An 11,728-nucleotide genomic window follows, 5' to 3' on the forward strand; every position below is an offset into this window, starting at 1 on the left:
GTCAACCTTTTGGTAAGCAGCCGAGTGCTTAACCATTGCACCACGAGGGCTCTGAAAATATAGCTAACTACATATAAAAATCAAGACATTCCTTTCTTTTTGTAATGTACTCTTATGAGCGTGCCACACTAAAGGCTGGAGTGCCTGAGTTTGCCTGTGACCCTTAGCAGCAGACAAAACTACTTTTAGCATGTATGCCAGCAATACATTCCTTAAAACAAACCTTCTAAGTAAAAAGGCATTTAGTATAATTATTCTCATTTGTTCAGCAGATTTGCCAGCACTTGTTTCATATGTTCAGCACTTTTGAGTCTAGGTCCAGCTCCCATAAGGCACAAGTTTAAAGGATTTCCTGCTGTCAAGTCCTAGCTTATTCAGTTTGTGCCTAGGAATACCGTAACCAACCCATATTGGAGAAGGACTTGACAGGAATATTATTGGAAAGAAAGAAAATAAATCAGAGCTTAGCCTTTGAGAGAATCAACACACAATTTAATTTTAAAATTACTGACAGGAAAACCCTCTATTTATAAGTGGTGTTTTATCACCTACTAAAATAATTTCTCTTTGAAACTGTCTACTGGTGTGGTTGAACATAAGTGCCATTTGCTAAGCTGTTCTGTAGATCTAGCTTTTTTCAGCACAGTTTTATAGCAGAAGTTGCACTTCTTAACATCCAGACATACATATTTAACATGAAAAGCAAAAAATAATAAAATAAGGACGCTAAACTAGAAAGACTCTATTTGAAGTGTACAAGTAGACCTGGTGTGATTCCATTCTGCGGCTGTTCTCAGCAGCCATAATGGTTTATCTCCGTCCTTCTCTCCTGCCTACATGCATGCCACCACCCCATGGAAGATTCGATGGACATAGACATGAATGAGTCCCTGAACCTCCAAAACTATCTTCTCAGTTGTGAATCAAAGGCCGACAAAGATTATCACTTTAAGGTGGATGATGATGAAAATGAGCACGTTATCCTTAAGAATGGTCAGTTTAGGGACTGGTGCAAAGGATGAAGTGCACATTGTTGAAGCAGAGGCAATGAATCATGAAGGCAGCCCAATTACAGTAACACTGGCAACTCTGAAAATGTCTGTACATCCAATGGTCTTCCTTGGGGGCTTTGAAATAACACCACCGGGGTCTTAGGGCTGAAGTGAGGCTCAGGGCCTGTGCATATTAAAATGGACAGCACTTAGCTGTGGAGGGAGATGCAGAGTCAAATGATGAAAAGGAGGAGGATTGGGAAAGCAATCTGCCCTGCAGGTGGTAACAAGGTTCCAGAGAAAAAACTTGCTACTGATGAAGATGATTGATGATGATGATGACAATAATGATGATGATGACGACAATGATGAAGATCATGATGATGATTCTGATGATGAAGAAACTGAAGAAAAAGCTCAGTGAAGAAATTTATATGGGATACTCCAGCCAAAAATGCACAAAAAAACAGAATGGAAAAGACCATCAACACCAAGATCAAAAGGTCAAGAATCCTTAAAAAAAAACAGGAAAAAACCCCTAAAACACTGAAGGAACCTAAAAGACATTAAAGCAAAAATGCAAGCAAGTATAGAAAAAGGTGGTTCTCCTCCCAAAGTGGAAGCCAAATTCATCTGACCAGGAGGCTATTCAAGATCTCTGGCAGGGAAAGAAATTGCTTTAAGGAAACTAAACAATGTGTTAAAGTTTTCCATCTTATTTCATGTCTGTAACAGTTGATAGCTCGATGTCCTTTTTATAATGCAGAGTAAGAACATTTCCTACCATGTCTGATAAGTGTCCAGGTTCCTTTGCCAAGAATGTGTTGTCCACATGGAATACTATGCAACGATAAAGAACAAGGGTGAAACTGTGAAACATAACATGGAGGAATCTAGAGGGCATTATGCTGAGTGAATTTAGTTAGTCACAGAAGGACAAATATTGTATAAGATCACTATTATAAGAACTCAAGAAAAGGTTTAAACACAGAAGAAAACATTCTTGGATGGTTACGAGGGTGGGGAGCAAAGGTGAGGGTTATTTACTAACTAGATAGTAGATAAGAATTATCTTAGGTGAAGGGAAGGCTAGCACACACCACAGGGGACGTCAGCACAACTGGACTAAACCAAAGCTAAGAAGTTTCCTGAATACAATCAAACACTTTGAGGGACAGAGTAGCAGCGGCGGGGGTCTGGGGACCATGCTTTCAGGATACATCTAGGTCAATTGGCATGATAAAGTTTATTAAGAAAATGTTCTGCATCCTACTTTGGTGAGTGGCCTCTGGGGTCTTAAAAGCTAGCAAGTGGCCATCTAAGATGCATCAATTGGTCCCAACCACCCGGAGTAAAGGAGAATGAAGAACACCAAAGACACAAGGATAGTATTAGCCCAAGATACAGAAAGGGCCACATAGACCAGAGACTTCATCAGCCTGAGACCAGAAGAACTGGATGGTGCCCAGCTACCACCAATGACCGCCCTGACAGGGAACACAACAGAGAGTCCCTGATGGAGCGGGGGAAGGGTGGGATGCAGAACTCAAATTCTAGTAAAAAGACCAGACTTAATGGTCTGATTGAGACTGTAGGACCCCAGAAAGCATGGCCCCCAGAATCTCTGTCAACCCAGAACTAAAACCATTCCCGAGGCCAACTCTTCAGACAAAGATTGGACTGGACTGTGGGACATAAAATGATATTCGTGAAGAGTGTGCTTCTCAGCTCAAGTAGATACATGAGACTAAGTGGGCAGCTTCTCTCTGGAGGTGAGATGAGAAGGCAGATAGGGTTAGGAGCTGGTTGAATGGACATGGGAAATCATGGGTGGAAAGGAGGAGTGTGCTGTCACAGTACAGGGAAAGCAATTAGGGTCACATAACAATGTATGTATAAATTTTTGTATGAGAGACTAACTTCAATTGTAAACTTTCACTTAAACTACAACAACAAAAAGAATATGTTGTCCAAAATGCCTGCTTGGTTTTTAAAGTTGGAACTTCACCCTTTGCTTGGTTTTAAGTATGTCTGGAATGTTATGATAGGGCATAGTAGTAGCAGTGGTTAGACAAATGGAAATGGTGGGGAGACAAAAATATACATGTGAAATAAACTCTGTGTTTAAAAAAACATTTATTGGTTAGCGATAAGAATGGCCCTGCCTTCTGTTTACATGCTGTGTGGGAGCAAAAGTACTGACTCACATGCATGAGGAAATCAGTTCACTCTGTTGTCATAAAAATGCTTTTAAATTAATAGTCACTATAGTCCTTGGGATTCATATTCACTTATATCCTTTACTGTTAACAACATCCCATAGAAAGAGTCGATTTTGGTTCCTTAAAGTTAATAGACAATTAGTCATAACACTTGTATATGGTAAAATTGACACTTAGCCTATTCCCAAACAGATTTGAGGCTGCTTACAATAAAATCTTAGATACATTGAATGGTAATATAGATAAAGAGGATGCAATACACTATCAGTAAATGTATGTTCAGTTTCTGTGACTGAGTTTCAAATTTTAAACAGCCTGTTTAAAAACTGGAAATAAAGTACATCATTTAGATCTTGTTATCAGAAAGAAGAAATCCTACAAGTTCCTCAGGAAAAGCCAATTGTCCTGGCATTAATTTTAAAAATAATTTATCAGGTGGGGCTTTTAGGGGGTACAGCAAAGGCAGAGACAGTTTCCTTATGGTTGTTACCTAAAATGACCTTAAATTTAAAAAAAAAAAAAAAAAGAAAGGTGTAACTGTAAAACGTAATAAAGATGATTCTGGATTGTCAGATTGTTTTGATAAGAATAATTTTTCTTAAACTATATATCAAAACCACATACTTTTAAAAATTTGCTTTGAATTTACCAAACACAAAACTTTTTCTCTTCCTCTGTGTCTGATGAATGCCCCACGCCTTCTTATGACAATCCAAAAGCAGTGGGTGGCTACATATCTTTCTTCTCTAAGGTTGGCAGATTTGTTAAGCACGTTACAAAACTTGGATATGCAAGAGTACCTTTGGCATTAGCTGAAAATAGGCACATCTTATCTTCTGAATCCAGATGAAAGAGTCAACATCTCCCAAGAACATGGGTTGTCATAACCTTCAGAAGTTCATGTTACCAACTGGAACTTTTTTTTAAAAAAAGTAAGTCAGATCATAGTACTCCCTGGCTTTCCAATTCTATTAGAATAAAATCCAAACTCCTTACCTGACTTGCAAAGCCCTGCAGAATGGGGCTTCTTTTTACCCCTATAATCTTACCTCTCACCACTTTTCTGCTCACTCGTTATGTGCCAGCCACCCTTGCCTTCTGTTTCTCAAGCATGCCAAGCTATTTTCCTCCTTTGCTATTCCCTCTGCCTGGGATGCCCTTCTGCAGATGTTCCCATTGCTGCCTCCTTTCTATCATTCAGTCTCAGGTCAAGTGTTACCTCCTCAGAGAGGCTTCCCCCGACCACTCTAAGTAGCATTCCCTCTGCAACTCCACTGGTCACTGTCCCATGGCTCTGTATTAGTTTGTCCATAGAACTTGACTTTCTTTCTAAAATTTCCTCAGTTGTTTACTTATATGTTTTCTGTCCCCTTCCATCAGAACATAAGCTGTATTAGAGCAGGGTACTTGCTTCTTTCGTTTATTATTGTATCTCCAGAGACTAGAACATCCCAAGGAACATAGTATGTATTCAAAGAGTATTTGTTGAATAAATGACTCTCCTGTTGACCATCACTCCCTCAGGTCCTTTCCCAGAGGCTATTTAACACTTGAAATTCTCTCCATTCATGAGACTTTTTTTAGCCATTTTCTTTTTTTTCCTCTAAATTTTATTTACTTTATTGTTGTTGTTGAGAATATACACAGCAAAATATACACCAATTCAACGGTTTCTACATGTACAACTTAGTGACATTGATTACACTCTTCAAGCTGTGTAACTTTCTCACCCTCCTTTTCTGAATTGTTTCTCCCTCACTAACATAAACTCACCACCCCCTAAGGTTCCTATCTAATCTTTCAAATTGCTGTTGTCAATTTGATCCCATACAGATAGTTCTTAAAAGAGTATAATGCTAAAGGTAGAACTTTTTTAATAGTTAAGCTAAACTATTGTTCAGTTTTAAGAAGACTTCAGGGGATATTTTTGGTTTAAGGTTTAAAGATTATCTCAAGGTGTAAAAAAATGGCATGGAGGCGGAGTCTGACCTCCTTTAACTTCATAAGGCAGAGGAGAATCAAGATCAACAGCCCAAGGCTGATTCCTATGACGTGGAGGTCAGGCATGCCTCCTCTCTCCACCATCTTTACCAATTCTGACACCAACTGTCTCTCAGGAACACTCAAGGATACCATTCTTCCATCAAGACAGCTTCTTCCCAGCCATGCTCGCAGGCATGACTCCATCTGGCCCTAGGCTTCTACCCAAAGGTACTCAACTTTCTTTGTGGGCTGGGAAGCACAACACACCATCTCCTGCTGTCAAGTCTATGTTGCTGGGTCTCTGACTCCACTTCTCACTGCCTTCAGTGTTATAGCTCTCTCTCTCTCTCTCTCTGTCTCCTGGTTCCAGGAGCTGCTTAGTGCAGGGATCTGGGTCCAAAGGACGCTCCTGGCTGTTATTCCTTGGTGGTGGTAGGATCTTCTCTTTCTCACCTCTGGGATGGCTCATTTCAAGTCCAGCGGGATGGCAAAAACAGACCAATCCTCCTGGTCAATTCCCCTATCCGCGCAGTCCCACCCAATCACTTGGGTGGGGGTTATAAGACCATGGCAAGAAAGGCCACACAAAAACAATCCACTGCATCACACAGGGCAATAGTTTCAGGAGTTCATCTACCCTCCATGGCTCCAGGAAGTCTGGAGTCCTTGAGAATTTGAAATTCTGTTTCTGTACTTTCCCTCTTTTGATTAGGATTCTTCTATGAAATCTTTGATCAAAATTTTCAGTAATGGTAACCAGGCACCATCCAGTTCTTCTAGTCTCATGGCACAGGAGGCAGTTGTTCATGGAGGCAATTAGCCACATATTCTGTATCTGCCTCCTATTCCTGACTCTCCTTCTTTCTCTGTTGTTCCAGGTGAATAGAGACCAATTGTTGAGCCTTGATGGTCACTTGCAAGCTTTTAAGACCCCAGGTACTATGCAACTAACTAGGAGATAGAACAGAAGCACTAAACACATTATTAGGCCAGTTAACTGGGATGTTCCATGAAACCAGGACCCTAAACCTCCAAACCAAGGAACAAAATCCCATGAGGTTGTTTGGTTGTACACAAGCAGCCTCAGCGGCTACTCTTTTGTTTATTTTGTTGTTGTTGTAAATATATCGATCACATAACTTTTGCCAATTCAACTTTTTACAGATGTACAACTTACTGACAACAATTACAATAATCGGCTGTGCAACCCTAACCTTAATCAATGAGATTTTTCCATCATCATTAACCTTCCTTTTCCCCCTTCCTCCCACCACTAGTAACCACTAATAAACTTTGATCTCTGTACATTCGCCTTTTCTTGTCATTTTATGTAAGTGAGCTTATACAATATTTATCCTTTTGTGATTGGCTTACTTCACTCAGCATAATGTCTTCAAGCTCCATTCATATTGTAGCATGTATTAAGACTTCATTTCTCCTACTGGCTAAGTAGTATTCCATTATATGTATGTACTACATTTTGTTTATCCATTCATCTTGTAAAAACAGCTTGGGGGCGGAGTCTGACCTCCTTTAACTTCACAAGGGGGAAGGAGAATCAAGATCAACAGTCCAAGGCTGTTTCCTATGAGGTGGGGTCAGACATACCACCTCTCTGTGCCATCTTTACCAATTCTGACACCAACCATCCCTCCTACGGCATTTGCTACTTTTCTGCTGGGTTCGATAATTCATTGCAATGGCCACACAGTATTCACAGACAATACTCATGATTATGGGGTTTATTAGGGAAGTAACAGTTACAATTCAGGCTCAGGAACACTCAGGGTACAGTTCTTCCATCAGGACAGCCTCTTCCCAGCCATGGTTGCAGGCACACCTCTTCCTGGCCCTAGGCCTCTGCCCAAAGTCACTCAGCTTTCTCTCTCCATGGGCCAGGAAGCCCACCATGCCGTCTCCTGCTGCCAAGTCTCTGCTGCCGGGTCTCTGGTGCTGGGTGTCACTGCCTTCAGTGTTACATCTCTCTCTGTCTGTCTCTTGGTTCCAGGAGCTTCCCAGCACAGGGATCCCAGGTCCAAAGGATGTGCTGTCTCCTGGCTGTTCTTCCTTGGTGGTGGTGGTATCTTCTCTTTCTCACCTCTTGAGTGGCTCATTTCAAGCCCAGTGGGATGGCAAAATTGACCATTCCCTCTGGTGGGCCACAATTACCCTTGCCACGGGTGGGAGTCATAAGACCATGGCTAGAAAGGCCACACAAAAATTATCCATTGCACCACTGACCACCCCCTGGCTTTTCTAACCATGGTTCTTTCATATTTGAAGGATAATTTCACCCTCCCAATCATTTTACCAGTCCAAAACGGTCATTAACAACATTAACAATGACTCTTTGCCCTTCAATAGGGCAAAGAGACCTCAGGCTGAGGTGACTCAGGTACCAGCCATTAAGGTTTGCTGCGGGTGTCCATCTGATTTGGTCAGGTTCTCCTATAGTTAGTCTCATCTTCACCCCTTGTGGCCTCTGATAATATTTAACTGAGAGAAGATTATTCCCTTGCTCTAAACCTCACTCAAGGTATCAGCATAGCAAAACCTTTAAGGGACTTTAGGTTTGGCCACTGAACTTGAGTCCAGCAGCGCCTCCCCCTTAGTCCACGCTTTCACAATTACAGCTTCTACAGTTAGTTTTTACAATCACAATTAACCCTTTTAACCATCAACACTCACAACTGAATCATATAATCTGATCAACATCTTCCCCCACCCTGTCTTCCCCAGACCCATCAGGAAAAGAGGAATCTATACAGTGGGGATCCTCCCTTGTCTCCCTCATTTAATGTAAGCACACTCATGATAGTGTGTAATCCAGCCACTTCATGCCTTTATCTCCCCCTGTTTTAGATAGCCAATTCTAAATTGCCTGTCCCTATTAAACCAGTACTCTGAGGAGCCAAGCATGTTCCTTGGTCTTGAAGAATCTTCTGTTCTGGTTGGAACTTTGTACATCTGCATCCATAAACAAAGTCCAGTCCAGAGCAAGCCATCAAATTGCAGCAATTTACACCAGCTCACGGCATCAAACATCTTTCTCTTCCTTTGGTCGGGTTCAGGTCAGCTCATAGCTAGCCATCCAAACTAGGGCACAATGAGTAGCAGCCTTAGGCTCCAGAATTCACACACACCTCCCGGCACTTTGGACATCCCTTCACACACTCTTATTCCTAGCCCCCTTGGGCTAGGTAAATGGGTTCCACCCACAAATTCAGGAGTCCACACAACTCTTTTTTACTTCTGACCAGCCAGCCCTTCCTTTCTCTCTCTCATCCCTATCCTCAATGGACTAAGTCAATGGGTGCCAATGGAACACATCCAAACTCAGCTCATCTCTTCGTTGCTGCACTTTCCCCACTTCCAATCATGAGTTGACCCAAGTGGTCACTACAAGCAAGCAGACCAAGCTGTTTACTCGCTGGCTTCCTTTAACTTCCAGTCCTGGAAGGGTGCGCCTTCTGAGGGACAGGGACGCTGACTTTTCCTACCTCTATGCATCCAACAGCAAACTACTTGCTCAAAATTCAAAAAGCAAGATATTCACTTTTTTTCTGCAGGTCCTTCCTTCAAATGCAAATCTTCTTTCTCTCAGCAATTCTAGGTGATTCTGCATGCTTTTTCAAATGTAAAATCTAGGTGGGGTTCAGGTTTTCAACCTAAGTCCCCACTGTATACACAGGGCATTCAAACCAACAGCCTGTGTTTCTCTCAAGCAAATCCTACTTCCCCTTTTAGTATATCCAATCAAGTATTGGCTGAAGGCAAAGTTACACACTCTCTGTAATCTATAATACCCAATATTCATTTCTACCACACATTTAGGTCTGCTTTACAACACTAGGTAAAAGAAACGTTCAATATCCATAGTACATTCTGATAAACACATAATCCTAAACACAACACTTTTTAGCACATTCCAGTTGCATCTTCTATTCTCCATCCCTTAACTATCTTCCCATTCATATGCATATGGCCTTGGGCCTCATATGGAACCAGTAGACCCTGGCCCCCTATCAATCAGCCTCCATATCTGGCCTGGCCTTTGCCCCAGGCCACTCCAGTTGGGGCTTTTCTCCCCTCATCTGCAGCATAACCTCCCTTCAGCCATTACAAGAAAAAACAACCAGAGCAACCATCCAAGAATCAAAAGTTTCACTTCCCAAGCCCTTTGTTCTTTCTTTTACAAAGTTCCATTCTTTCATGAGTCTGGAACCATTGCAACAAATCCCACTCCTGACCCCAACTGTAAAAACAGCGTGGGGGCATTGTCTGACCTCCTCTAACTTCAAAAGGGGGAAGGAGAATCAAGGCTGTTTCCTATGAGGCAGAGGTCAGACATGCCTCCTCTTTCTGCCATACCAATTCTGACACCAACCATCCCTCCCACGGCACTCTCTACTTCTCTGCTGGGTTCAATAATTCATTGCAATGGCCACACAGAACTCACAGACAATACTCATGATTATGGGGTTTATTAGGGAAGTAATAGTTACAATTCAAGCTCAGGAACACTCAAGGTACAGTTCTTCCATCAGGAGAGCCTCTTCCCAGACATGCTTGCAGGCACACCTCTCCCTGGCCCTCTGCCTCTGCCCAAAGGCACTCAGCTTTCTTGATCTGCGGGCCGGGAAGCCCACCACACCATCTCTTGCTGCTGGGTCTCTGCTGCCACTTCTCGCTGCCTTCAGTGTTACATCTCTCTCTCTGTCTCCTGGTTCCAGGAGCTTCTCAGTGCAGGGATTCTGGGTCCAAAGACGCACTCTCTGCTCCTGGCTGTTCTTCCTTGGTGGTGGTAGGATCATCTGTCTCCTGCCTTTGGGGTGGCTCATTTCAAGCCTAGTGGGATGGCAAAACTGATCCATCTCTTTGGTGGGTCACAATTATCTTATCATACCGTCCCACCCAGTCACTTGGTTGGGAGGTACAAGATCATGGCTAGAAAGGTCACACAAAAGTGATCCATCGTGCTGCAATCTGTTGATGTGTATTTAGGTTGTTTCCACCTTTTAGCCATTGTGAATAGTGCTACAATGAATATTGGTTTACACATCTCTTTTTGAGTCTCTGCTTTCAAGTTGTTTGGGTATATACCTAGGGGTGGCATTGCTGGGTCATATGGCAGTTCCGTTTTTAGTTTTTTGAGGCACTGCCACACTGTTTTCTACAACAGCTATACTATTTTGCATTCCACCAGCAATGGATAAAAAATGGAAATAGAAAACCAATCCTCAACTTTATATGGAATGGCAAGAGGCCCCAAATACCGAAAGAATTATTGAAAGGGAAGAATAAAGTAGGAGGACTCACACTTCCAGATTTTAAAACATACTGTACAGCTACAGTAACCAAAACAGCCTGGTACTGGTATAACAACAGGCACATAGACCAATGGAATAGAATTGAAAATCTAGAAATAAACTCACACATCTATAGTCAACTGATTTTTGACAAAGATGCTAAGTCCATTTGATGGAGAAAGAAGAGTCTCTTCAAATAAATGGTGCTGGGAAAATGGGATTTCCACATGCAGAAAAATGAAACAGGATCTATGCCTCACACTATACACAAAAACAGATTAAAAATGGATCAAGGACCTAAATGTGCAAACCAAAACCATAAAATTCTTAGAAGAAAATGCAGGGGCAATGCTGTCAGGCCAGCTTTTAACAACAGATTATCTAATACAATAACAAAAGCACAAACAGCAAAAGACAAAATAAATAAATGGGGCCTCATAAAAGTTAAAAACTTTTGTTCATCAAAAGACTTTATCAAAAAAGTGAAAAGACAAGCTATCAACTAAAAAAATATCTTCAGAAATCATATGTCTGACAAGAATCTAATAACCAAAAGATATATAAAACTTTGACAACTGAACAACAAAAAGACGAATAACCCAATCATAAAATGGGCAAAGGACTTGAATAAACATTTCACCAAAAAAGGCATTCAAATGGCCACCAGACATGAAAAGATGTTCAGTGTCATTAGTTATCAGGGAGATGCAAATCAAAACCACAATGAGGTACCATTTCACACCCACTAGGATGGCTGAGACCAAAAAAAAAAAAGAAACAGAAAGTACCAAATGTTGAGGATATGGGTAAACTGGAACCCCTATCCAGTGCTGATGGGAATGCAAAATGGTATAGCCATTTTCTTGATAAATTTTCTCAAATTCAGCTGTAGCTAGATTTCTTCATGAAGATTCCCTCATAGGTACAGAGTTATCTTTCTTGAAATTAAATTTTCTTTTTAAAAAATTGTTATTAGACTAGTTTTAGATTTATAGAAAACTTGTAAAGATAGTACAAAAAGTTTTCGTACAGTCTACATCCACTTTCCCCTATTACTAACATCTTACATTAGTATGGTACATTGGTTACAATTAATATACTAATTTTTTATTTTATTTTATTTTTTATTGTACTTCAGGTGAAGACTTACAGAACAAATAGTTTCTCATGAAACAGTAGTACACATATTATTTTATGACATTGGTTAACAACCCCACAACAT

General features: G+C 41.2%; 1 pseudogene; it reads left to right on the forward strand.

Moving 5' to 3' along the window:
- The first annotated feature begins 829 nt into the window (after positions 1 to 829).
- On the forward strand, positions 830 to 1,629 carry LOC101359486 (nucleophosmin pseudogene; annotated as a pseudogene).
- The last annotated feature ends 10,099 nt before the right edge of the window (positions 1,630 to 11,728 follow it).

The sequence above is a fragment of the Trichechus manatus genome, unplaced genomic scaffold (genome assembly GCF_000243295.1).
Source record: "Trichechus manatus latirostris isolate Lorelei unplaced genomic scaffold, TriManLat1.0 scaffold00117, whole genome shotgun sequence".
Lineage (NCBI taxonomy): Eukaryota > Metazoa > Chordata > Mammalia > Sirenia > Trichechidae > Trichechus > Trichechus manatus.